Consider the following 27,359-nt stretch of genomic DNA (forward strand, 5'->3'; position numbering starts at 1 on the left):
ATTGCTAGAATAAAGTCCTACCAAAGCTCCTCATCTAAGTACAGTTCATTACCAAGAGAAAGTCCTATCACTGCTCCAATATGGCTCACTCGCGGACAGGGCATTACCAAGAGAAAGTCCTACCACTACTCCAATACCACTCACCTCAGGACAGCGCATTGCAAGGAGAAACCCCTACCATTGCTCTAATACTGGTCGCCCTAGGAAAGGATATAGTACTACCATTGCTCTAATACCGCTCAACCCAGGATAGGGTATCACCAAGAGAAAATCCTACCACCTACATCATATCCAGCATGTAGACAACACAGAACTTCTCACCCTCCTCAGAGGGCCACATTGGGGGGCTATCAATTTCCATCAAAGTAAGTTGCCAGATCTAGTTGACTCCACCCCAAATTCCTTTGACCTCACTGCATTTTTCACAGAACTCAATGTTCTCTGCATCCTCTGTCTTTTTTAGGCCTCTTATCTCTATTTTAACCTCTTGCCACTCATGTGATCTACAGTATATTCAGTGAAAGAAAAAAATGTGTGTTTTTTTTTTTTTATCCAACCACTGCCCACATGTGTCCACAGGGGCCTGAGATTGAGTGCGGAGAGTGTGCTTATGGCACGCTGCCAGAACACTGACAGTTTTTAGTCACGGCTTCTGACCTGGAGCCAGCAGGATGAGCGCCCAGTCACATACCAAGTAGATTTTTAAGCCCAGCTATTGTACATATGCATCCTGAGGTTGTGCGCTCACTGCACGTTTCCAGGAAACTGACAGCTTTTGGTTATGGTTTCTATTCCAATCATGAGGTCATAACATAGGGAAGCTGCATTACCTCCTAGGCAATAAAGCCCACTTAGATGTCTGCCAAGAGTGGCGTGAAGGGGTTAACTGATCAGGTTTACCTTTAGACAGGTACTCGAGTAAAGGAGTTGCACGTATAAAAAAAATATAAACTTTTTTACTGACTGAAACTATTTCTTACTTAAAAGGAAATCATAACAGTTCTTTCAGATTTGTGTTCACAGTCAGTGACAATTACACTCTTTCTGATATTCAGACTCTCTCAATGTGGGTACTCTCTATCTCACCTTTCTCCATTAGGCTACTTTCACACTGAGGCGCTTTACAGGCGTTTTAGTGCTAAAAATAGCGCCTGTAAAGTGCCACTCCTGTCACTCCAATGTGAAAGCCCTAGTGCTTTCACACTGGAGCGGTGCACTTGCGGGACGTTAAAAAAGTCCTGCAAACAGCAATTTGGGGCGCTTTAGGAGCAGTGTATACACCGCTCTTAAAGCACCCCTGCCCATTAAAATCAATAGGCAGTGCCACCAAAGCACCTTCAAAGCGCTTCAGCAGCGGCGCTACACGGGCGCCATTAACCGCTTAATCGGCCGCTAGCTGGGGTTAAAAGCGCCCCTCTATCGGCCGAAAAGCGCCACTAAAATGACAGTAAAGCGCCGCTAGAAATAGCGGCGCTTTACTGCCGATGCCCCCATTGCCTCAGTGTGAAAGTGCCCTTAGGCTAATTATACGCAGGTGGTATTTTCTTTTTTTTTTTTTTTAAAGCAGCAGTGGAACTTTGCTTCTAAATATTGTGCATACAAGTATTTGGCTTGCGGTTGTGGTACAGTACCATTCACTACAGTGGGTAAATTTGGCAGTGCCACCTGTCAAATTCAACATGCCAAGTTAAAATTGTAGCTTATTTGCAGAGCTTTGCATTGTGCCCCAGCAGTGTGTTAGCACCAGAGCAGTCGCCATATTCATTTGGAGGTGAGCGGTCACGGGGCAGTTAAATTGCAGATCGATCTCCAATTCTTACAGCTCCTTTTTTTTTCTCTGTGTGAAAGAGGCCTTAACTTAGGGGATAATCTGTTGCCCTGGGGAAACATAGCTAACTGATACATGGTGGTACATAGCAATCTCCATCAGTTTTCGCCTCTCACAGCCACTACACATCTTCAGATGACAAATCTCTCTCCCTCATGCTCCTTCTATCCGGATCAGGGTGGATTGAATCAAGTCAATTTAAATCACAATTTAAATCACTAGTAAAATGGCTTGATTTAAATCAACTCGATTTAAATCATATTGTTTAAAGAGCAACTGTCATCTCTGTCCTGCAGCGGCTCCTTCTCTGACCCGCTGTTGACTCACCGACAGTCCCATTCACTTTAATGGGACGGCTGGTGATGCAGCAGTGACACTACAAGGTGAGGAATGTGGCAGGAGCAGATGAGTGGATGCCCGCTAACACGTGCTGCCATGATGGATCTTAAATGACAAGTGCTCTTAAACGTAAGGACTTTTCTTTATCGTACATCAGGGGACACAGAGCACCATAATAATGACTAATTGGGTTATGCGCTACCTTTAGGTGATTGGACACTGGCGACCAATAGTAAGATGGTTCCTCCCCTATAACCCCTCCTATACAGGAAATACCTCAGTTTTTTCGCCAGTGTCTTGAAGGTAATGGTCATGGCTCTTGAAGCTCTTCAAAATTCTTCAAATAAATGTCCCAGTGAGGATGTTATAATCGGATCCATTCGGATGGCATAAGATAGCTAAAGTGGATGGTACCCGAGCCTCGGTTCAAGAGCGATGTTTTGCTTGTAATGTGTCCAATATGGCACTGGACCCTTGTTAAATTGGTATTCCTGGTCATAACTTGCCCAAGGTAAATCAGAAGGGTGCTTTACAGGTCCAAGGGTGTGGCCCCCAAAGAATGGGGGACCCGGTCCTTGAAGGTCCTCAGAGGCGCTACCCACCATGATCGGGGAAGATTGGGCCTGATAAGACAGGCCCTGCTGCTTGGGATGGTGAGTACTCCCTTTGGGAATTTATATATATATATATATATATATATATATATATATATATATATATATATATATTCCCTCTGTGCCCCTGGAAACCCTTTGCTTGTGTCTAGAAAGTTACAGATTGCCAAGTATGGCGCGCTCTTATGGCGGGCGTGCGCGGTGTGCACATGCGCCAGGTGCGCAGCGTGCGCGCCACCATTGGTGCGCGTGTGCACCGCTGCTGTGCGCATCAGGGATGCGCCGCGTGCGTCTGGGCACGGCAGATGCGCCGTGCATGCCACTGGTCGCGCGGGAGCGCACATGCGCTCATTCCACTACTAGGCACTCTTTATAAGGAGCTGGAGCTCCTGGCGTGTGCTGGGACAACACAGGGCGATACTTGGGCATGTGCGTCTGGAGGTTTTTGGACACAGTTGCAATGGGTTAAACAATGGTTTCAGCTTGTGGGGAGTACTTTTTTCTCATATGTAAGCAATGTCTTCCAGAAAGCGAGGTACAGGGAGCAGGGCAAGCACAGGGGTAAGAGTACCTTCCTTGAAAACAGGAGACCAGCCCCATGCTGATGCAGCCTCAATCTCCCCTGAAAGACCTGCGGCATCTGGCCTGGCTGAGCCATTGCATTTGTCAGGCAAAGTGGCCATCACCAATATTCCTGCCTCGGCTTATGTTACAAAGGATGATTTGGCATCTGCCTTAGCAGGCCTTGAAGGCAGAATAGCTGGCAGGATTGCTTCTGTAACACAGGGAGGGAAGAAGCGTAATAGATCTCCCTCCCCTGAGCCTGGGCCAAGTGGAGAATCACTAGAGCACCAGGACTCTTATAGCCAGATGGGTCCAGGTGATCTGGAACCAGAGTGGGCAGAGGATTTGGAGGAGGTGGCCATAAAAGACCGGGAAGAAGGAGAGGCTGAAGAATCCTCAGCTGAGGACTCGGACTGAGGAAAAGCCAATTTCAGCCTCCCATTCCCAAAAATTGTTTATCCAATCTCTGACTGAGATGGTACGAGTTGGGTTTAAGTTACCTCCGGTTCAGGAGTCTGGACTCTCATGTTCTACTTTGGGATCCTTGCGACCTCAGCAAGGTTCCCAAGCATTCCCTTTGCATCCTCTATTGGAGCAGGTATTCTACGCAGACTGGGATCATCCTGACAAGATATTCTTGCCTCCAAAAAGGTTTTCTATCTTATATCCTATGGAGGAAAAATTCAGGAAGAGATGGGGTACACCTTTGGTGGACGCCGCCATTTCTTCAGTGAATAAGAGTTTAACCTGCCCAGTGGATAATGCCCAGGTATTTAAGGATCCGGCCGATAAAAAGCTAGAGCCCTTATTAAAAGCCTCCTTTGCGGTGGCTGGTGCAGCAGTTCAGCCAGCAGTTGCAGCTATTGGGATTTGCCAATCCCTAAAAGACCGTTTTAAAAGGTTAATAAAAAATCTGCCTTGTCAGGAGGAACTTTCCGAGGAATTGTCGGAGCTTCCTCATGCTTTATGTTTTGCAGTGGACGCATTGAAAGACTCAATTCAGCAGATGTCTTGTTTTGCGTTACTGTCCATACATATGCGCAGAGTTTTGTGGCTAAAGAACTGGTCTGCTGAGACGCCATGCAAGAGGCTACTTGCAGCTTTTCCATTCCATGGAGAACGCTTGTTTGGTGAAAATCTGGATAAATATATCCAAAAGATCTCTAGAGGAAAGAGTGCCCTCCTCTCTACTAAAAGGAGAGGTAAGCAACCCTCTTATAAAATTCCCAATGCTCCAGGACCTAGTGCTTCTTCCCCCAAGCGGTATCGACGGCCTCAGCCGTCAGGTTTTAAAAAACCTCAGGGTCAGAGGAAGCCCTGGAACCAAAAGCCAGCCAAGTCCAACTCCAAGTCAACCTTATGAAGGGACGCCCCCGCTCTCACGGGTGAGGGGCAGGCTTCGGCTGTTTTTGGATGCATAGGAAGATCTGGTCCAAGACAGATGGGTTATTTCCACTATAACACAGGGTTACAGAATAGAGTTCCAGGAAATCCCTCCAAGCCGTTTTCTGTACTCAAGGGTCCCATCGGATCCAGAGAAAAAGAAATGCCTATTCCTAGCCTTGCAGCATCTGCTGAAGCAGGGGGTAATTGTCAAGGTGCCACACGAAGAAAGATTCAAGGGGTTTTACTCAAATCTTTTTACCGTGCCGAAACCAAATGGGGAAGTAAGGCCCATTTTGAACCTCAAGGCTCTCAACTTTTTTGTAAACGTCCGGTCCTTCCGTATGGAGTCGGTTCTTTCAATAATAAAATCTCTGAGAAAAGAAGATTATTTAGCGTCCATAGATATCAAGGACGCATACCTTCATGTACCGATCTTCGGTCCACATCAAAGGTTTCTGCGTTTCGCAGTAGAGGGCCATCATTTTCAATTCGTGGCACTGCCATTCGGTCTAGCCACGGCCCCCAGGGTTTTCACAAAGATTCTGGCCCCATTATTGGCGTCCCTAAGGTCCCAGAAGATCTCAGTTGTAGGTTATCTGGACGATCTTCTCTTGAGGGATTGCTCTTGCCCCATCCTGATCCAAAACGTGTCAAGAACGGTGCGGGTTTTACAACGCCTGGGTTGGATTCTAAATGTGGACAAGTCAACCCTTTGTCCAACCCAGGCCTTGGTATATCTGGGTCTGGTCTTGGACACCGCCCAAGAAAGGGTGTTTTTAGCCCCCCTTGAAGGTCGTTTCCTTAGTCGAACTCGTCCAGAAGGTGAAAAAAGAACCAAGGCCTTCTATTCGGCTGTGCATGAGGTTGCTGGGCAAAATGGAATTCCATATCCACAGTTCCACTCCAGGGTGTTCCAGAACAGCATTCTGTAAGCCTGGGACAGGTCTGCTCCAACCTTGGATCATCCTATGGTTCTATCCCCACAGGTACAATAGAGTCTCTCTTGGTGGTTAAAAACCAGCAATTTGAGAAAAGGAAAATCTTTTCCACCAGCAGTCTGGAGGGTGGTAACTACAGACGCCAGTCACTTCGGCTGGGGAGCAGTCCTGGAGGAGGCGTCTGTCCAGGGAATATGGTCCCAGGCAGAAAGGACCTTGCCCATCAATCTATTGGAGATTCGGGCAGCTCGCCTGGCTCTGCGTTTCTGGACGTCCAGGTTACGGGGTCTCCCTGTCCGAGTCCAGTCCGACAACTCTACGGTAGTGGCATATATCAACCACGAGGGAGGTACCAGGAGTCGGGCAGCCCAAAGAGAGGTAAATTACGTATTGACTTGGGCAGAAAAACATGTGCCGTTTCTTTCGGCAGTGTTTATACCGGGGGTGGACAATTGGCAGGCAGACTTCCTAAGTCGCCAGAAATTGTTGCCAGGGGAATGGTCCCTGCATCCCGAAGTTTTTCTACAGATCTGTCAACACTGGGGGACCCCAGATGTGGATCTGCTGGCATCCAGATTCAATACCAAACTGGACATGTTTGTGTCCAGGACCAAGGATCCGCTTGCTGTCGGGATAGACTCATTAGTAGTTCCTTGGGATCAGTATTCTCTGATATATGCCTTCCTTCCGATCCAAATTCTGCCGCACTTATTACGCAGAATACAGGAAGAACAAAAGCAAGTGATCCTAGTGGCCCCAGGGTGGCCTCGGAGATTCTGGTACTTGGAGATTGTGAAATTGGCAGTGGGGGACCCATTGGTCCTTCCATGCTGTTCAGACCTGTTGACCATATTCCATCCTTCTTTACGGTTGCTGAATTTGATGGCATGGCTATTGAGACCAGAATATTGAAAGACCGTGGTATCATGGGCTCGGTCTTGTCTACTCTCTCTAGAAAGTCAGTTTCTAGAGCTATCTATTATAGAGTCTGGAAGTCATACATTTCTTGGTGTGAGGAAAGGAAGTGGAACCCTCGTAGGTATACGATTGGAAGAGTTCTGGCCTTTCTTCAAGCAGGAGTAGACTTGAAGCTGGCTTTAGGGACAATAAAAGGACAGATTTCGGCCTTATCTGTATTTTTCCAAAGGCTAATTGCATCCCATTCCTTGGTACGGACCTTTGTTAAGGGAGTTACGCACCTAAGGCTGCCGGTTAAGCCGCCCTTATGTCCCTGGGACCTAAATTTGGTCCTGTCGGCCTTACAGTATCAACTTTTGAACCTATTGGACATATTCCGTTTGTCCTATTAACCAGGAAATTGTTTTTTTTGGTGGCTATAACTTCAGGTAGAAGGGTGTCAGAATTGGCCGCCCTTTCTTGCAAAGAACCTTTTTTGATTCTTCATCAGGACAGGGTGGTCATGCGCCCTCGTCCGGATTTTTTACCAAAGGTAGTTTCCAAATTTCATTTGAATCAGGATATCATTCTACCTTCCTTTTTTCCAAACCCTAAAACTAGAGAGGAAAGGTCACTTCACTCGCTTGATGTGGTGAGGGCGATCAAAGTTTATTTAAAGATGTCAGCTTCTTTTCGTAAAACTGACTGCCTTTTTTGTCCTGCCGGAAGGTTCTAAAAAAGGACAGCCGGGAACAAGTTCAACTATATCCAGGTGGATTCGCCAGACTATTATCCAGGTGTATGGATTAAGGCACAAGGTTCCACCTTGGGATTTAAAAGCACACTCCACTAGAGGGGTTAGTGCATCATGGGCAGTACGCCAACAGGTGTCTATGGCTCAGGTTTGCAAAGCGGCCGCTTGGTCTTCAGTTCATACGTTCACCAGGTTTTACCAGGTGGATGTTAGATCTCAAAAAGAGACTGTTTTTGGCCACAGCGTGTTTCAGGCAGCTTTATAATTGGCCCGTTGGGCTTAGGGATATGGTGTTTCCCCCCCTCAGGTGCATTGCTTTAGGACATCCCAATTAGTCATTATTATGGTGCTCTGTGTCCCGTGATGTAAGATAAAGAAAAATGGATTTTTAATACAGCTTACCTGTAAAATCCTTTTCTTGAAGTACATCACGGGACACAGAGGTCCCTCCCCTCTTTTCTGGGATCGTCATGCTTGCTACAAAACTGAGGTATTTCCTGTATAGGAGGGGTTATATGGGAGGAACCGTCTTACTATTGGTTGCCAGTGTCCAATCACCTAAAGGTAGCGTATAACCCAATTAGTCATTATTATGGTGCTCTGTGTCCCGTGATGTACTTCAAGAAAAGAATTTTACAGGTAAGCTGTATTAAAAATCCATTTATTCTTGCTGGTAGTTAGAATCTTTAATATTTGCAAACAAAATGAAGGTTTCCTATTTGGAATAAGAAGCTGTCAGGTTAGTAAAACAGCGATATCAGAACCGATTCAATCATACAGTTTGTAGTGTACATAGATTTGCAAAACAATGGGATAAAGGAATATTCCTGAACCTTGGTTCATCTCATGGTTCCTGTGATATTGTGTGACTGCGTCAATGCAGTGCATGTTATCTCAGCTTGCAGAGCTTGGATTCATTGAATGAGTTTACCAAAAAGATGTAAATATTGCAGAATATACAGCCTCCTGCTACATAACTAATCTCCATTTCATGCTGAATAAACAAAATTATTAATATATCTTAACCGCTTGCCGCCCACTGTCCATCATATTATGGCCAGGCGGCACGGCTCTCGTTGTGGGAGGGCGTCATATGACGGCCCTCCATTTAAACAGGGAATGTGCGCGATCGTGCGTGCACATCCCTGTTCCTTCAGTGGCTGCGTGTCACTGAGACACCGCGCGCCACCGAGGTGGTTGAACAGCCATTGGTCATGGCTGTTTACCATGTGATCGGCCGTGATGAAGCCACAGCCGATCACAGATGTTCCGCCCCACTGTGCACGGCGCATGCACGCGATCACGGGCGCGTCGGTGGCGGCGTGTTCCCAGGAACACTGCTCGTCACCAACACTGGTAAACAGCCATTGGCCGGCGGCTGTTTACCACATGATCGGCTGTGATGCTTTCACAGCCAATCACTAAATGTAATCACTAAATGTAAACAGAGCGGTAACTAGCTGTTACCAGCTCTTCTCTCCTCACAGTTTCCAGTGTGAGGAGAGAAGAGCCAGGAGCAGTGAGTTACCGATCTGTGTCTATATTGTACTGCACAAGCACAACACTTGTCCCATCGCCCCCCCATTGTCATCTGTCACCCAACAGTCACCCCATAAAGTGCACCTGTCACATAAGATACTGCCATCATTGACCGTCAGTGGTGCACCCATCAGTGACCGTCACCTGTCACCATCACCCATCAGTGACTGTCACCGTCACCCATCAGTGACTGTCACTGTCACCCATCAGTGACCGTCAACTGTCACCTGTCACCCATCAGTGACCATCAACTGTCACCCATCACCTGTCACCCATCAGTGACCGTCACCCATCAGTGACCATCAGCAGTGCACCCGTCACCCATCAGTGACCGTGCCCTGTCACCCATCACCCATCAGTGATTGTCACCCATCGTGACCGTCAGCCATCACCCATCAGTGACCGTCAGCCATCACCCGTCACCCATCAGTGACTGTCAGCCATCACCCGTCACCCATCAGTGACTGTCAGCCATCACCCGTCACCCATCAGTGACTGTCAGCCATCACCCATCACCCATCAGTGACTGTCAGCCATCACCCGTCACCCATCAGTGACTGTCAGCCATCACCCATCACCCATCAGTGACTGTCAGCCATCACCTGTCACCCATCAGTGACTGTCAGCCGTCAGCGGTGCACCCATCACCCATCAGTGACCGTGGCCTGTCACCTGTCAGTGACCGTTACCATCCGTGGCCTGTCACCCATCAGTGACCATCGCCTGTCACACCGTCATCACCTACCAGTGAATGTCACCTGCTACCCATCGCACAGCCCATCTGTGACCGTCACCTGCCACCTGTCACACAGCCATCAGCGTCATGTCCAAAAGATTTTATTCTAGTGAGGAGGCATTCCAGATCCTCTGCATGACTGATGAGAGCAGCAGGGAGTTCTCATCAGATTCCAATTCTGATTCCGAATCAATTTCGGCATTTGAACCGATTGAGAATAGTGTATCGGCAAATGATTCAGAGGAAGAATGGGTCCCTCCTAAAAGGGCACGGCACTCTGGAAACCAGGCAGCTGCCAGCAACCAGGATTATATTCTCACGCCCAGTACCAGCGCTGCCGCCAGCAATAGGCCCCAAGAACGAGTTCCCAGGCCCAGTACCAGTGCTGCTGCCAGCGATAGGCCCCAGGAACAAATGCCCAGTACCAGTGCTTCCACATCACGCCTGAGTACCAGCACAGGGAATTCAAATCCCCCCAACTACTGGAGTGTCAAGTCCCCCAAGAGCCAGGGCCTCTACATACATGCCAGATGGTCTTGCCAACCCAACCTGGCTGCCTTCTGACTCGGGATCACCAATTATTCCCCCTTTCACAGCACAGCCAGGTGTGCAGGCCAACACCCAAAATTTCACAGCAAATTATTTTTTTAATCTGTTTTTACTCGACACTTTGCTGAAATTCATTGTGGACCAGACAAATTTATATGCCCACCAGTATATTGCCAACAACCCCCAATCATCATATGCCCATCCGTTTGAGTGGAGAGATCTGAATTTGGAGGAGTTCAAATTGTTTATGGGCCTCACCATAAACACGGGGATTACAAAAAAAAATGAAGGACATGCCTATTGGTCCACCAACCCCATCCACCACATGCCCATATATTCTGCCGTAATGTCCAGGTCCCGATACGAGATGATAATGCGCTTTCTTCATTTTAGTGACAATACCCAGTGCCCTCCCTGCAATCATCCAAATTACGACAAGTTATATAAAATTCGACCACTGATAAATTTCTTTTCCCAACAATTTGCAGAACTCTATGTCCCCGATCAGAATATATGTCGATGAGTCCCTGGTACCCTTTTCAAGCCGGCTAGGAATAAAGCAATATATTCCTAGCAAAAAGGCCAGATACGGAGTAAAATATTACAAGCTCTGTGAGAGAGCCACGGGATATCTGTATGCGTTCCGCATATATGAAGGAAGAGATTCCCAGCTCCAGCCCCCTGAGTGCCGGGCTTACATGGGCACAACTGGAAAGATTGTATGGGACCTGGCAAACCCACTTCTGAACAAAGGATATCACATATACTTTAACAACTTCTACACCAGCCTGCCCCTTTTCAAACACTTATACATTGCAAAAACCCTGGTCTGCGGAACCTCCAGAAAGAATAGGAAGGGCTTCCCACAATCTCTAGCGAACAAAAAGCTGTGAAGGGGGGAAAGAGCAACATTGAGATGCAGGAAGTGCTGGCCTTAAAGTGGAAGGATAAAAGGGACGTGCACATGATGTCCACCATCCATGACAACACTACAATTAAGGTTCAGAGAAGACGGGGTCCCATTGAAAAGCCAACATGTGTGCAAAATTATAATCTCTACATGGGGGGTGGATTTCAATGATCAAATGATTCAGCTCTATTTGGCAATAAGGAGGTCCCGATTCTGGTACAAGAAGGTAGCAATTTATCTCATCCATTTGGTCATTTATAATTCCTACGTAGTCTACACCATATCCATGGAAAGCCCCGGCCCCTTCCTAAAATTCATAGAAGAAGTTGTCACATGCCTCATCTATCAACAAAGACCCCCCCCCCACAAGACCTTCACTCTGATACTGTTAGCCGACTTCACGAGTGCCACTTCCCATTCCACATTCCACCATCTGAAGCAGGCCGAAGACGGCAAAAAAAATGTTGCGTGTGCAGCAAAAGAGGATTTAGAAAAGATACCAGCTATCATTGTCCCCAGTGTCCCTCCCAACCTGGCCTTTGCATTGGTGAATGCTTCCAACTTTATCATACATCCCTAAAATTTTAGCCCATATTTTTAACCATTTCCATCATCTGTGCTGACCATTTTCCATGCTTCCCCAAATAACCATGCCACTGCCTTCCACGTGAACTGACCCTGGCCTGTTTTTTGACTATGCCTCTGCCTACCGTTTGGACTGCTTCCACAAGAACTGACCCTGGCCTGTTTTGTGACTATGCCTCTGCCTACCGTTTGGACTGCTTCCACGTGAACTGACCTGTTTTATGTACTATGCTTTTGCCTACCGCTTGGACTGATCTGTTGCCCTGCTACTGTAGTACACAGGGGTCTCACATATGTGACGGGCTCCAGAATTGTTTTTCAGGATGCAGAAAACAATTTTTTTTTGTTTTCTCTGGGTTTCAGAATTTCTGGATTAGGGTCTGGAGTCCGGAGGCTTCACAGAGATTTGGGTGGGTCGAAGCCTCTACCCCTGTGCCCCTGTGCACAGGTCTTATCTGATTGCGGCCCTCAGCCTACTGCTGACTTACTGCCATCATGCCTCTGCCTGCCGCATGAACGGACCACACCGCTACCTGGACTATGCAAATAATTAGCTGTAGCAAGAGGCAGTATGTTTATGAAGGGCTGGAGAGCGGTACAATAATAAGTGTCTGCAGGTAACAGTGTACCAGGACTAATATTATGGCTGTCTCTGCCTGGCAATTTCTATGGATTGTGCTGTGCTGACAATATCCTTATGCTGACTATAGACAATATTCCTGCCTGCTGCCTGGATAATTACTATTGCTGTCGCTAAGCACATCCCTGCCTGCTGCCTGGACCAGTGCTCTCCTCTGTGGATACTACTAAAAGCACAGGTAATGCTTTTTTTTTTTTTTTTTTACCCTTTCCGCAATAGAATTTATTTTAGATTGTAATTCTTGGTATGTACATGCTATGTGTTAGAAATATGAAGGGCCTTCAAAAATGATAGGTTGCCAGGAAATTATATATGTCATTTATGCTCCTAGAACGCCTTCTGGTGCTACTTGGATGTTGGGCCTCTGTATGTGGACAGGCTGTGTAAAAGGCTCACACATGTGGTATTGCCATACTCAGGAGGAGTAGCAGAATGTATTTTGGGGTGTCATTTTTGCTATGTGTTGGAAATATCTTATAAATGGACAACTTTGTGTAAAAAAATGCGTTTTCATTTTTTTCCACATTTTCCAAAAACTGAACCGTTCAAAAGACTCATTATGCCTCATAGATTATACGTTGGGGTGTTTGCTTTCCAAAATGGGGTCATTTTGGGGGCAATTTCATTGTCCTGGTGCTCCAGGCCCTTCACAATTGTAATAGGTGGTTGAGAAATGAGATGTGTCATTTATGCTCGTAGAACGCCTGATGGTGCTACTTCAATGTTGGGCCCTTGTATGTGGCCAGGCTGTGTAAAAGATTCACACATGTGGTATCACCATACTCAGGAGGAGTAGCAGAATGTATTTTGGGGTATCATTTTTTGCCATGTACATGCTATGTGTTGGAAATATCTGATAAATGGACAACTTTGTGTAAAAAAATGAACCGTTCAAAAGACTCATTATGCCTCATAGATTATACGTTGGGGTGTTTGCTTTCCAAAATGGGGTCATTTTGGGGGCAATTTCATTGTCCTGGTGCTCCAGGGCCTTCAAGTGTAATAGGTGGTTGAGAAATGAGATGTGTCATTTATGCTCGTAGAACGCCTGATGGTGCTACTTCAATGTTGGCCAGGCTGCGTAAAAGTCTCACACATGTGGTATCGCCATACTCGGAAAGAGTAGCAGAATGTATTTTGGGGTGTAAGTTGTTGTATGCATATGCTCTGTGAGAAAAATAACCTGTTAATATGACAATTTTGTAAATAAAAAAATAAAAAAAAAATCTTCATTTGCAAAAAAATTGTGGGAAAAAATTACAACTTAAAAAAACTCACCATGCTACTTACTCAATACCTTGGAATGTCTACTTTTTAAAAATGGGTAATTTGGGGGGTATTTGTACTTTCCTGACTTGTTAGTGTCTCAAGAAATCAGATGTGATCTATTTTCAGTGATTGGTACCATAGTTTGTAGACTCTATAACTTTCACAAAGACCAAATAATGTACACTAATTTGGGTTATTTTTACCAAAGATATGTGGCAGTATACATTTTGTCCAAAATTTATGAAGAAAAATTACTAATTTGCAAAATTTTATGACAGGAACAAAGAAAAAGGCATTTTTTTTCACAAAATTTACAGTCTTTTTTTATTTATAGCAAAAAAAATAAAAAACCCACTGGTGATTAAATACCACCAAAAGAAAGCTCTATTTGTGTGAAAAAAAAGGATGCAAATTTCATATGGGTACAGTGTTGCATGACTGAGTAATTGTCATTCAAAATGTGAGAGCGCTAAAAGCTGAAAATTGGTCTGGGCAGGAAGGGGGTGTAAGTGCACTGTATTGAGGTGGTTAAATAGAAAACTATCTTTAGATAGATTTTTACTCCAAAAGCATATTATTAAAATAAATTTGATAAAAATCAAAAAATCTGATTTAAATGATTATTATTATACAGGATCTATATATCCAACAGTTTACGTAGCGCTTTACAACTTGAGGGTAGACAGTACAAATACAATACACTTTGATACAGTAGGAATCAGAGGGCCCTGCTCCTTAGAGCTTACAATCTAAGAGGGAAGGTCAAGAGATACAAGAGGTAATAACTGTGGGTGATGTGCTGATTGAGAAGATAAATATACAGTTGTTAGGTGGGGGCCAGATAGGCTTCTCTGAAGAGATGAGTTTTCAGGGATCGTCTGAAAGTGGATAAAGTAGGAGAAAATCGGACGGATTGGGGTAGAGCATTCCAGAGGATGGGGGAGGCTCTGGAGAAGTCCTGAAGGCGAGCATGGGATGAGGTGACAAGGAAGTTTGAGAGCAGGAGGTCTTGGGAGGAGCGAAGAGAACGATTAGGTTGGTATTTTGTGACTAGGTTCGAGATGTAGCTGGGGGCCATGTTGTGGATGGCTTTGTAAGTTATAGTTAGTATCTTGAATTTAATTCGGTGACTGAGTGGCAGCCAATGGAGGGATTGGCAGAGGGGTGTAGCAGACGCTGAGCGATTTGTGAGGTGGATGAGCCTGGCAGCAGCGTTCATGATGGACTGAAGTGGGGATAGCCTATTTAGAGGTAAACCAATGAGGAGGGAGTTGCAGTAGTCGAGGCGGGAGATGACCAGGGAGTGGATTAGAAGCTTTGTGGTGACATCGGTTAGGAAGGGGCGTATCTTGGAGATGTTGCGGAGATTGAGGCAGCAAGTTTTGGATAGTGATAGAATGTGGGGTCGAAAGGTTAGTTCAGAGTCCAGGATTACACCTAGGACCGTTGATATTGACAGGGAAATCAGGGGAAGTGGCACCTGAGGCAGGGAATATCATGAGCTCGGTTTTGGATAGGTTGAGTTTGAGGAAGTGATGTGACATCCAGGCTGATATGTCTGCTAGTAAGTTGGTAATGCGTGAGGAGACAGATGGAGAGAGCTGGGGGGTGGAGAGATAGATTTGGGTATCATCAGCGTAGAGATGATATTTAAAGCAGTGGGAGGCAATCAACTGACCCAAGGAGGTGGTGTAGATTGAGAAAAGGAGAGGTCCAAGAACAGAACCTTGGGGGACCCCAACGGAGAAAGGAAGAGGAGAGGAGGAAGTAGAGTTGTAAGTGACACTGAAGAAGCGGTGGGATAGGTAGGATGAGAACCAGCAAAGAGTACAGTCATGGAGACCAAAGGAGTGGAGTTTTTTGAGGAGGAGGGGGTGGTCCACTGTGTCAAAGGCAGCAGAGAGATCCAGGAGAAGTAGTACAGAATAGTGTCCATTGGCTTTAGCCATTAGTAGGTCATTTGAGAGTTTAAGGAGAACAGTTTCCGTGGAGTGTTGAGGGCGAAAACCGGACTGAAGGGGATCAAGAAGTTTATTCATGGTCAGATGGTCGCTTAGTCGGTTGTAGACCAGTCTTTCAAGAAGTTTGGAGGAGAAGGAGAGTAAGGAGATGGGACGTAAGTTGTTGAGATTGGTGGGGTCCAGTGAGGGCTTTTTAAGTATGGGGGTGACTAGCGCATGTTTTAGAGAGTTTGGAAAGATGCCACAGGAGAGGGAGAGGTTGAAAATGTAAATCAGAGAGTGTAGAATCGAGTCAGAGGGTGAGCGTAGCATTTGCGAGGGAACAGGATCCAGGGGGCAGGTGGTTAGATGAGTGTTAGATAAAAGTTTTGCAACCTGAGTAATAGTAGCAGGGTTGAATGAGGGAAGTAATGATTGTATCTGTGGACATGGGGTGTTGCATGGGGGAGGTTTTTGCGCATTGGTGATCTCCTCATGAATTGTATCAATCTTAGTTTTGAAGTGATTGGCAATCTCCTGGGCAGTGAGTGAGTTGGTGGGTTGAGTAATAATAGCAGGGTTGAATGAGGGAAGTAATGATTGTATCTTTTGACATGGGGTGTTGCATGGGGGAGGTTTTGCGCATTGGTGATCTCCTCATGAATTGTATCAATCTTAGTTTTGAAGTGATTGGCAATCTCCTGGGCAGTGAGTGAGTTGGTGGGTGGAGGCAGTGGAGGACAGAGTAGAGTGTTGAAGGTAGAGAAGAGTTGACGTGGACTGGATGAGAAGGTGTTAATGAGTGTGATAAAGTAGGTCTGTTTGGCAGTGTGAAGGCAGGAGTAGAATTTTAGGAGGGCAGATTTATATTGTGTGAAGTTTTCCTGGGTCTTAGTCTTATGCCACAGGCGCTCAAGAGCGCGGCTACGTTTTCTGAGACTTCTGGTGTCATCTGTTTGCCAGGGTTGTAGCAGTCGGGGCCTAATTCTGTGTGTAGTGAGGGGGGCAAGCTTGTCTAGGGAGGAAGACAGTGAGCTGTTGTAGATGAAAGTAGCTAGGTTGGGGCAGGACAGAGGTGAGATTTTATCATAGAGGTGATCAGTAGCAGAGTAGAGAAGAGAAGGGTTGAGGTGGCGATGGTTTCTACGTGTAACTGTTAGGCGGTTGGAGGGAGAAGAGGTGGAAGACAGGGAGAGAGCAAAACTAATAAGGTGGTGATCAGAGAGTGGGAGTGGATTGTTGGAAAGGTTGCACGGAGTGCACAGATGGGAGAAGACAAGGTCAAGGGTGTTGCCGTTGGAGTGGGTAGGAGCCTGTATCCATTGCTTCAGGTCAAGCGATGAGGTTAGACTGACAAGTTTAGAAGTAATTTAAATGAAAAAAAAACTGTTTTTTTCTTAGATTTTTAAAAAAAAAAATCATTGATTTATATTCACCCTGATCCTGATTGGAGCAGAGCTTAGTTGCCATTGGGAAGAGCAGCCTGCTGCTATACACTGCTCGAGGGAGACAAATTCCAGACCTTAAAGTAAGTTCACCTTTTCACAAAAAAAATTGAAAGATGTGCCAACACCCTACAAACTCCTTAGATATAAAGAAGGCATTTGACTCTGTCACTTGGCCATATATGGAATATATTCTTCAAAAATGGGGTTTTGACATAAGTAGAGGCACCAGACAAGGTTGTCCCCTTTCCCCATTACTTTTTGCCTTATTAATAGAACCCCTAGCACAACTAATTAGAACTAACCCAGACATCAAAGGTATTGAATTAGGTGGTCACCAGGACAAAATATGCCTCTTCGCGGATGATATCCTTGTTTTCTTGTCTCGCCCCCATATATCTACTCCAAATCTACTTAACATATTAAATAACTTTGCCCATATTTCTGGACCTAATATTAATCCCTCTAACTCGAATGCTTTAAATATTTCTTTGTCACAATCAGAATTCCAACATACAAGAACTGCCTTACCTTTTATTTGGGTCCCAAAACAACTACCTTATTTAGGGGTGCAACTCACAATCTCTCTCAGGGATCTCTTTGCGGCCAACTATCTGCCTCTCCTGAAACGAACATCAGGCTGTATGAAGCAATGGGCCTCTCTTTCACTTTCATGGTTAGGTAAGATTAATGCTATAAAGATGTCTATATTGCCAACATTTTTATATCTATCTATATCAATTTTATATCTAATTTTTATATCTATTTTATATCTATTCAGAGTGCTACCTATACCATTACCATCTTATTTTATAAGACTTACTCAACGTAGAGTCCTGTCATTTATTTCAGGTACTACTAAACCTCGTATACCCAAATCTACAATTTACCTTAATAAATTAAGAGGTGGTTTAGGATTGCCCAACTTTTTCTCTTACTTTAATGCTGCTCAAATAGCACTCCTTCCCAAATATCATGCTACAGTCGAAACTCACTTATGGGTGGCTATTGAAGCAGTGGATATTAACCCTATATTGGTGGCCAACATGTTATGGCTTCGCCCGGTTGATAGATTAAACCTATCTAATCCCATAACTAAACATACTCTAGCTATTTGGGATAAATTCAAAAATTCGCACCTCCAATCCCCACATAATCCCCTACTTTCATTCCTTGATAATCCAGCCTTCTATCCCACTTGGAGATTTCCAAGATCATTTTCTGTATGGTCCTCTACGAACCTGAATCGCTTATACAAATTAACTTCTGCTATCACAATCCATTCCTTTCCTGTATTATGTGAAAACTTTGAACTTCCTAGAAACGAAATCTTCCGTTATTTACAAATTAAAAATTTCTACGAACCACTCCTTAGTACAGGTTCATCTCTTAATCAAATGACTCAATTTGAACGGATTTGTATAAGTGACCCACATATCAGAGGACTAATTTCATTATTATATCAACAACTCAATGGTAATTTTGACGAAATTTTACCCTTGTATATACTACTAAATGGGCACATGATATGAATCGGGTGTTTGATATTAAAGATTGGTCAAACATATGGATAGCTACCAAAACTTAATTTCCAAATTGTTATGCTTTAGAGACAAATTATAAAGTTCTAACACGGTGGTACCTAGTACCTGCTAGAATAGCAAAATTTGTATATACATATTCACCTAATAATTGCTTCAGAGGCTGTGACTCGCCAAGTACACATTTTCACATATGGTGGCCATGTCCAGGAATTCTGGAAAAACGTATTTTTAATGGCCTCCAAAGCCGTAGAAATTTCTATTCTTCCAGATCCTGCTATAGCACTTTTGAATCTTAAGCCCACTTCACTTTCCCACACTCAATTTCAATTACTTATACAACTTAATACCTTAGCCAAGCAAACGATTCATGGAAGCGTGGAAGTCCAAGTTGCTAATCTTGGCAGAAGCAAAACATAGAATGAACAGAGCACTCATATTTGCTAAGATGACAGCTATTGCTGATAATAAGATCAATACATTTCGTAAGATTTGGCAACCATGGGTTAAACACTACTACCCCAATGATTTTGATCAGTCTTTGTTATTACCACACTAGATTGTATAGATAATATAATTAATAAATGCGTATATCTATCGTGAGCCAGACCACCACTACTGAAACTTTCCCTCTTCTTTTTTTTTTTTTTTTTCTCTCTCTCCCCCTTTTTTATTTCTTCTTTACATGCTACACATCTTACCACTGAAAATTGATACTTTGACTATTTGTCTGATTATTAACTTTCTCTTTCCTCCTTATATTCCTGTGTGTATAAAATTAACATGGTGGTAAGATTCATATCCCTACTATAATATTAAATACATTAAATGTATATTATGTATTCATGCTTTATATTTCTTTGTTTATTTATTTTTTTCTTGCCTGTTGAAGTGAACCTGTGTGTTTTGAGCATATAGATTACTACGTTCGGAAAAGGTCCTGTATATAGAACAGTAAGCACTTGTAAAAACTCCATAGTATAAGTGCAGAGTATACAAACAAAACAAACAGCCACTACTCAGTTCAGCAGCATAATGAAGTCAGCACTAGGGATGAGCTTCGTGTTCGAGTCAAACCCATGTTCGACTCGAACATCGGCTGTTCGATCGTTCGCCGAATTGCGAACGATATGGGCCGTTCGCGCCAAATTTGTGTGGCGCGTCACGGCCCATAATTCACTGCGGCATTGCAGTGCATTGCTTGCTGATGATTGGCCAAGCATGCACTATGACCCACATGCTTGGCCAATCACAGCGCCGCCTTAACAGAGAGCCATAATTGGCCAAAGCCAAGGAGGCTTTGGCCAATTATGGCTCAGGGGATTTAGTACACGCCCCACACTATATAAGGCCGCCTGCACGGCGGCCCTGTGCAGTGTGTTCCGGTGTGCTTAGAGAGAGAGAGAGACAGTATCATTTCATTTGAGTTAGCTAGATTAGGCAGGACAGTCAGTCAGTTAGCTGCACTTAAAGTGTATTGTGTATATATATGCATCCCAGGTGTTGCATATATATATATATATATATATATATATATATATATATATATATATATATATATATATATACACTGTATTCAGTTTAGCTAGATCCGTTCCTGTTATCTTCTAGACTATTTACATTTAGTGCAGTGCGTTCTGCTCACAGTGTTCAGCTAGATCCGTTCCTGTTATATTCCTACTGACAGGCAGGCTTGTCTTGTTACAGTATTTTGAAGAAAATTACTGGTGTTCTTTTGATCCTATTAGTACCACAGTCAGGCAGCTAGACCATTTAGTGCAGTGCGTCCTGCTCACAGTGTTCAGCTAGATCCGTTCCTGTTATCTTCTTACTGACAGGCAGGCTTGTCTTGTTACAGTATTTTAAAGAAAATTACTGGTGTTCTTTTGATCCTATTAGTACCACAGTCAGGCAGCTAGACTATTTACAGTTAGTGCAGTGTGTCCTGCCCACAGTGTTCTGCTAAACCTACAAGTAAGTGGGGTGCGTCCTGCTCACAGTGTTCAGCTAAACCTACAAGTTAGTGGGGTGCGTCCACCTCACAGTGTTCAGCTAAACCTACAAGCTAGTGGGGTGCGTCCTGCTCACAGTGTTCAGCTAGATCCGTTTCTGTTATCTTCTTACTAACAGGCAGGCTTGTCTTGTTACAGTAAATACAGCTACCTGAAGAAAATTGCTGGTGTTCTTTTGATCCTATTAGTACCACAGTCAGGCAGCTAGACTATTTACAGTTAGTGCAGTGCGTCCTGCTCACAGTGTTCTGCTAAACCTACAAGTTAGTGGGGTGCGTCCTGCTCACAGTGTTCAGCTAAACCTACAAGTTAGTGGGGTGCGTCCTGCTCACAGTGTTCAGCTAGATCCGTTTCTGTTATCTTCTTACTGACAGGCAGGCTTGTCTTGTTACAGTAAATACAGCTACCTGAAGAAAATTGCTGGTGTTCTTTTGATCCTATTAGTACCACAGTCAGGCAGCTAGACTATTTACAGTTAGTGCAGTGCGTCCTGCTCACAGTGTTCAGCTAAACCTACAAGTTAGTGGGGTGCGTCCACCTCACAGTGTTCAGCTAAACCTACAAGCTAGTGGGGTGCGTCCTGCTCACAGTGTTCAGCTAGATCCGTTTCTGTTATCTTCTTACTGACAGGCAGGCTTGTCTTGTTACAGTAAATACAGCTACCTGAAGAAAATTGCTGGTGTTCTTTTGATCCTATTAGTACCACAGTCAGGCAGCTAGACTATTTACAGTTAGTGCAGTGCGTCCTGCTCACAGTGTTCAGCTAAACCTACAAGTTAGTGGGGTGCGTCCACCTCACAGTGTTCAGCTAAACCTACAAGCTAGTGGGGTGCGTCCTGCTCACAGTGTTCAGCTAGATCCGTTCCTGTTATCTTCTTACTGACAGGCAGGCTTGTCTTGTTACAGTATTTTAAAGAAAATTGCTGGTGTTCTTTTGATCCTATTAGTACCACAGTCAGGCAGCTAGACTATTTACAGTTAGTGCAGTGCGTCCTGCTCACAGTGTTCTGCTAAACCTACAAGTTAGTGGGGTGCGCCCTGCTCACAGTGTTCAGCTAAACCTACAAGTTAGTGGGGTGCGTCCACCTCACAGTGTTCAGCTAAAGCTACCTGTAGAAGGTTGGTGGTGTTCTCATACTACAGGCAGGCAGTTGATTTTGCTAGCTGCAGTATCAGTACATATATATATATATATATATATATATATATATATATATATATATATATCCCAGCTTAGTGCAGCTACAGGCCATTAGTATGTCTGGAAGGCCAAGAAGGAGAGGCAGACAGTCACAAGCCAATAAGAGAGGGCAAGCAGGCTCTGTGTCTAGTGCTGGTCGTGGAGACGGTGCATCCTCATCAGCACGTGGCCATGGGACACGCTTGGCCTTTTTTTCGGCAGCTGGCCATGTTGAGCCGCAACATGCGGAAGACTTGGTCGAGTGGATGACCAAGCCGTCCTCATCCTCCTCATCCTCTCTCACCCATGCCCAGGGTACTTTGTCTGGCAAAGCAGCGGCCTCTTCCCTTGGCTCAATGTCATCAGTGACTCCTTCCCTAGCCCCACCATGTCCTCCTGAGGAGTCCCTCGAACTGTTTGACCACAGTGTTGGGTACATGCTCCAGGAGGATGCCCAGCGTTTGGAAGGCTCTGATGATGATACTGAGCTCGATGAAGGCAGTAACACGAGCACGGACAGAGGGGGTGCCCAAGAAGGACAGCAATCTGGCAGTCATGCTCCCCCTGCTGCAGCATACTGCCAGGTTTGCTCCAGTGATGAGGAGGGAGGGGATGATGAGGTCACTGACTCAACGTGGGTGCCTGATAGGAGAGAGGAGGAGGAGGAGGAGGCAGCACATCACCAACGAGGCAGGATGCCCTCCAGGGGCCAGCCTAAGGGCAGCACATTGACTGCATCACACCCCAAAGCTCCACATGTGCAGGGCGCTGCAGTCTCTGCACGTTATTCAAAAAGTTCTTTGGTGTGGGCCTTTTTTGAGACGAGTGCATCAGATCGCACCGCTGCTATTTGCAACATATGTCTCAAGCGTATCTCGCGTGGCCAAAACATCTCCCGCTTGGGTACCACATGCTTGACCAGACATATGTTGACCTGCCATGCAGTTCGTTGGCAAGCGTATCTAAAAGACCCACACCAAAGAACAAAGAGGACCTCTGCTTGCTCCTCATCAGCTGAGATTTCCAACCCCACTATACCTTCAGTCCTCTCTGAGACCTGCACTGAGAGGAATGAAGGTGTAGAATTAGGTGTGTCACAGCCACGTACTTGTGGGCAATCTGATTTTGGTACACCGACGTCAGATTGTACCAGGCAAATTTCCCTGCCCCAGCTGCTGCACCGCCGAAAGAAGTTTGCTCCCAGCCATCCACATGCCCAACGGTTGAATGCTAGCTTGGCAAAATTGCTAGTACTTCAACTGCTGCCTTTTCAGTTGGTAGACTCTGCCCCCTTCCGTGAGTTTGTGGAATGTGCGGTTCCTCAGTGGCAGGTACCCAAACGCCACTTTTTCTCACGGAAGGCAATTCCGGCTCTCTACCAGCATGTGGAAGGCAATGTCCATGCCTCGCTGGACAGGGCGGTCAGCGGTAAGGTGCATATTACCGCTGACTCATGGTCCAGCAGGCATGGACAGGGATGTTACCTAAGTTTCACGGCGCATTGGGTGACTCTGCTGGCAGCTGGGAAGGATGCAGGACAAGGTGCAGTAGTGTTGGAGGTTGTTCCGCCACCACGCCTCCAAAATGCTAATGATTGTGACACACCTCTCTCCTCCACCCCCTCCTCTTCTTCTTCCTCCATGGCCTCTTCCTCGGAACCAGCAGTGCTCCGTAGTCGTTCAAGGGGCTACGCAAGTACGCAGGCCAAAAGATGCCATGCGGTGCTTGAGCTGGTGTGCTTGGGGGACAGGAGCCACACTGGGGCAGAGGTTCTGTCAGCTCTGCAGGGGCAGGTTCAGAGGTGGTTGATGCCACGCCAACTTAAGGCAGGAATGGTGGTTTGCGACAATGGCACCAACCTCCTCTCTGCCCTCCAACAGGGACAAATGACCCATGTGCCCTGTTTGGCTCACGTCCTTAACTTGGTGGTGCAGCGGTTCTTGAGCAGGTACCCGGGCTTACAGGATGTCCTGAGGCAGGCCAGGAAAGTCTGTGTGCATTTCCGCCGGTCATATAATGCCAGTGCTCGGCTGACGGACCTCCAAAAGGAGTTTAACCTGCCCAAGAACCGCCTAATCTGTGACATGCCCACCAGGTGGAACTCAACGTTGGCCATGCTGCAGCGGCTGCACACGCAGCAGAGGGCAATCAATGAGTACCTGTGCGACTATGGCACCAGGACAGGGTCAGGGGAGCTTGTTTTTTTTTCCCCACGCCAGTGGGCCATGATCAGGGATGCATGCACTGTCCTGTCACCATTTGAGGAGGCCACGAGGATGGTGAGCAGTGACAGTGCATGCATCAGTGACACTGTCCCCCTTGTCCACCTGTTGGAGCACACGCTGCGTGGAATAATGGACAGGGCACTTGAGGCAGAACAGAGGCAGGAAGAGGAGGACTTCCTTAGCTCTCAAGGCCCCCTTTATCCAGACAGTGTTCCTGCGTGCCCGCCGATCACACAGGAAGAGGACGAGGAGGAAGAGGAGGAGGAGGAGGAGGAAGATTGTGTCAGTATGGAGGTGGAGCCTGGCACTCAGCATCAGCAGCAGTCTTTAAGGGATCAGTCCCAAGAAACACATGGACTTGTACGTGGCTGGGAGGAGGTGGCTGCGGACCATGTCGTCCTTAGTGACCCAGAGGACTCCGGACCGAATGCCTCAGCAAACCTACGCTGCATGGCCTCCCTGATCCTGCAAAGCCTGCGTAAGGATCCTCGTATTCGTGGTATCAAGGAGAAGGACCAATACTGGCTGGCAACCCTCCTTGATCCACGTTACAAGGGTAAGGTTGCGGACCTTATCTTGCCATCGCAGAGGGAGCAGAGGATGAAACATCTTCGGGAGGCCTTGCAGAAAGGTCTGTGCAACGCGTTCCCAGAGACTGGGAGGTTACAAACTCCTGTTTCTGGACAACGTGTTGCTGAGGCTTCGGTCAGTCAAAGAAGGAGCGGTGGAGAAGGTGGCCGTCTGACCGATGCGTTCAGACAATTTTTTGGTCCACAGCCCCAAGGTATGATCGGTTCCAGCAACCATCGCCAGCGTCTGTTTTACATGGTGCAGGAATACCTAGGGGCAAGATCAGACTTGGACACCTTTCCCACCGAAAATCCTCTGGGTTACTGGGTCTTGAGGATGGATCACTGGCCAGAGCTTGCACAGTATGCAATTGAGCTACTGGCCTGTCCTGCATCCAGCGTTCTTTCGGAACGCACATTCAGTGCTGCTGGAGGCGTGGTAACCGATCACAGGGTGCGTCTGTCCACTGACTCGGTCGATCGACTGACCTTCATAAAAATGAATGAGTCTTGGATCACCACCAGCTACCAAGCACCTGATGCTGATGTAACCGAATAATTTTTTTTGAAATCTCAGATCCCTTCAAAGACTGCCTATGCTGATGCTGAGTGACTATCCCTGAGTAATTATCCTCTTCCTCCTCAATCATCACGCTGATAGCTTGTAAGAACATTTTTGGTTCTGGGTGCCACCACCAGTGCCTAAGGCACAATTTTTCAGCCCCTGTTTAACAGGGGCGTGTAATTACGATTTTTGATGTAATACTTTGCAGCAGGGCTCGTTCCTGCATTCCAACTAGAGTGTCTGTGAGGGGTTGCAGTGTTGTGGCACCAGCACCAGTGCCTAAGGCCCAATTTTTCAGCCCTTGTTTAACAGGGGCGTGTAATTACAATTTTTGATGCAATACTTTGCAGCAGGGCTCGTTCCTGCATTCCAACTAGAGTGTCTGTGAGGGGTTGCAGTGTTGTGGCACCAGCACCAGTGCCTAAGGCCTAATTTTTCAGCTCCTGTTCAACAGGGGCATGTAATTACAATTCTTGATCTAATATTTCACAGCAGAGCCCTGTGAGGGCTTACAGTGTTGTGGCCACAGCAACACCTAAGGCCCAAATTTCTGCTGAGTATATAGGGCAGGACCCTACTTTCAAACAACTAACTTACAAACGACTCCTACTTGCAAACGGAAGGAGACAACAGGAAGTGAAATCTACCCCTAGGAAGGGAAATTCTCTCCTGTAAGAGTTAATATGGGAAAAACATTTCTCCTTTCCACTGATGCTTTCCAATCCATTGGGACAAAAAGTGAGGTGAAATCTTCTGAAGAGGAGGAAAGACAGCAAAACAAATGTCACAGGGGTGATAACCCTTCCCTATGTTTTCCAAAAAGCTTAAAAAAGATTTTTTGGCTGGAGCTAAACACGTTAAAAATGTACCCGTTCAAAATTACAAAGAGATTCTACTTAACAACAAACCTACAGCCTGTATACTGCTGTTCAGAGTATATAGGGCCTGGTGGCCCCACACCTTTCCTTATTTTAATTTGGGTGCGGGGTTCCCCTTAATATCCATACAAGACCCAAAGGGCCTGGTAATGGACTGGGGGGTACCCATGCCGTTTGTCTCACTGATTTTCATCCATATTGCCAGGACCCGACATTACATTAAACCCGCAAGCAGTTTTAAATGAGATTTTTTCCTTTAAAAATGACATTTGGTGCAGGGACTGTTCTAAACACGGGAAACACGCGTCACTTTACAGGCATACTATAGACACCCCTCAGGTACGATATTTAAAGGAATATTTCACTTTTTTTTTTTTTACTTTAAGCATCATTAAAATCACTGCTCCCGAAAAAACGGCCGTTTTTAAAAGTTTTTTTTGCATTGATACATGTCCCCTGGGGTAGGACCCGGGTCCCCAAACCCTTTTTAGAACAATACCATGCAAATTAGCCTTTAAAATGAGCACTTTTGATTTCGAACGTTCGAGTCCCATAGACGTCAATGGGGTTCTAACGTTCGTGCAAACTTTCGGTCCGTTCGCAGGTTCTGGTGCGAACCGAACCGGGGGGTGTTCGGCTCATCCCTAGTCAGCACAGACTCCACCCCAACATATTTAGTCTCAGAAGATGTTCTCAAGGGGCTGGCAAAAATGTTTGCTTTTGGATGTATTACATTACAGTATGTGTTTTGAGTGCTGCTGTACATACATTTTTTTCAGCTATCATTATTTAATGTTTTTTGCACCAAGCACAGTTGTTTCCTTTTTATATGTCCTTTTTAAATTTCTTTTTATAGTCCTTCTTATATATACTTTTTATATTTTTCCTTTGTATTTACAGTATGTGTCAATATGTGTTTTGAGTGCTGCTGTACATACATTTTTTTTCAGTTATCATTAATGTTTTTTGCACCAAGCACAGTTTTTTCCTTTTTATATGTGTTTACCTGTTATACTTACCTGTTCTGTGCAATGATATTGCACAAAGCAGCCCAAAACCTCCTCTTTTCAACACTTAGGTCCTCCACTTTAGTGTGTGCCCCCATAGCAAGCCACTTGCTATGGGGGCACACCTGCGAGATAGCTCCTGAGTCGGGCTGTGTGCATCCATAGACACACACCGCATGACTCGGCCTCATCCCTACTCATGGCATTTCATTGACTGGAGCAAATGGCTAACAATATTTGCTCTGACATTATTGTTGGTAGGAGGAAGAGACTGGACGTTAAGCAAAAAACTACACCAAAAGTGCATCAAAAACGGATGTACATGTGTTTTTCATGCAATCCCATTGAAGTCTACATTGCATTGATGTGAACATGGACCTTAGAGAATAATGTGATTTCCATTGTCATGCATAGCAGCGTGACTGCAGACATACAACAAAGCACACTAG

At 45.6% G+C, this 27,359-nt stretch overlaps 1 protein-coding gene across 2 annotated transcripts in view; it reads right to left on the bottom strand.

Annotated features, from left to right (window-relative positions):
- The window catches only part of LOC141128557 (uncharacterized), a 157,811-nt gene that overhangs the window by 58,250 nt on the left and 72,202 nt on the right, over positions 1 to 27,359 (bottom strand). The gene's annotated exons all lie outside the window — the stretch shown is intronic.

The sequence above is a fragment of the Aquarana catesbeiana genome, linkage group LG02 (assembly GCF_042186555.1).
Source record: "Aquarana catesbeiana isolate 2022-GZ linkage group LG02, ASM4218655v1, whole genome shotgun sequence".
Classification (NCBI taxonomy): domain Eukaryota; kingdom Metazoa; phylum Chordata; class Amphibia; order Anura; family Ranidae; genus Aquarana; species Aquarana catesbeiana.